Below are 1,352 nucleotides of genomic sequence, written 5' to 3'. Positions count from 1 at the left end.
ATATTTTCATTTATTATTGTATTATTTTTATTATACATATCTGTATATATATAATCTATTCGATTTTGTTATATATATATATATACACATATGTATGTGGATTAGAACTAGGGAAAGTTCGTGTGACAATTTTTATAAATTATATTTATGAAAATATGAAAGATTCGGCAGGAAATTTAAAGACAATACTTTTTGAGCCCACAACCCAAATATTATAATATATAAATCGGATAAATAATATTTATTTCCAAATTAACATTAATTTAATCCTTTTTTTATTAGTAGTACAATGAGAATTATTATTAATATCATATTACAGATTTACTTTACTTTATTAGCCATAATAACTGGCACGATATTGCAATCTGAGAGCGAATATTTATCTGGAAATCGATTGTTACCAGAGTCCTCGAGTATCTTAGAACTCGGTACAATATCACCTGGTAAGTGATCACATAGTTATTAATAAATACAAAATAAAAGAAACAAATTAATATATTATATATTAAGGATGAACAATTAAATATAGAATTTTGTATTCTTTCAGCAACATTACGTTTCAACATAACATTGTTGATATGTTCGTGTTCCGGTATAATCTGTAGTATTCTTCTCGTGTATGGCTTAGTAAAGGTAAGATTTATTTCTATTTGATCATTATATCCCATCTATAATAATAACAACAATTTTCTTTCTAATATTATTACTCTTGAATAATTCATATATACATACCTGTATACTTTTTTTCCTTATACGTTAAAGTAAAGATAGAACAAGAAAGAAAAAAAAAGAAAGAAAAAAAACAATAAAAGAAAGAACGAATTCTTTGTGGGAATAAAAAGAGAAATAATTTTTATTCAAAAAAATAACAAAAAAAAAAGAATAGGAAAAGATAAAAACGATGGCCAATAAATAAATAAAAAAGAAAAAAAAAGAAAAAGTACGATAACAAAATTTAATACGAGCGAATGTAAATAGCAATGAAATAAAATATAAATAAAATTGTCGCGAACGCGCAAGCTTTTAGAATATTTTTCTTTTTATCTCATTTTTATATATTCCCCCTGGGGAGACGGGGAGGAGAGGGGGGAGGAATCGGTCATCATATCCCAAAGGGGAAAAAAATTATATTATATTTGAAAAAAAAAAAAGAAAAAAAAAGAAAAAAAAAAAAAGTAAATACGCGCGATTAAAATAATACGTTTCTCAATAGGAATGTGGTGTAGGAACAACAAAATTGTAGAATATAATTAGATATTTTTGATTGTATTATTTTCCATCCCTTTGAGAATCATCCCCAAAATTGAACGCGCGATATAATAACACACAAATATAATATAATATAATATAAA

The 1,352-nt window shown here is 24.7% G+C and overlaps 1 long non-coding RNA gene across 1 annotated transcript; it reads left to right on the top strand.

The window, feature by feature from the left end:
* Positions 1-325: 325 nt before the first annotated feature.
* On the top strand, positions 326-780 carry LOC106792953. The gene is made up of 2 exons (XR_001382365.1): positions 326-443; positions 548-780. It is a non-coding gene; the product is annotated as an uncharacterized LOC106792953 (long non-coding RNA).
* The last annotated feature ends 572 nt before the right edge of the window (positions 781-1,352 follow it).

The sequence above is a fragment of the Polistes canadensis genome, unplaced genomic scaffold, assembly GCF_001313835.1.
Source record: "Polistes canadensis isolate GaletaPanama2010 unplaced genomic scaffold, ASM131383v1 scaffold_2840, whole genome shotgun sequence".
Lineage (NCBI taxonomy): Eukaryota > Metazoa > Arthropoda > Insecta > Hymenoptera > Vespidae > Polistes > Polistes canadensis.
This window is presented reverse-complemented; position numbering and strand designations above follow the sequence as displayed.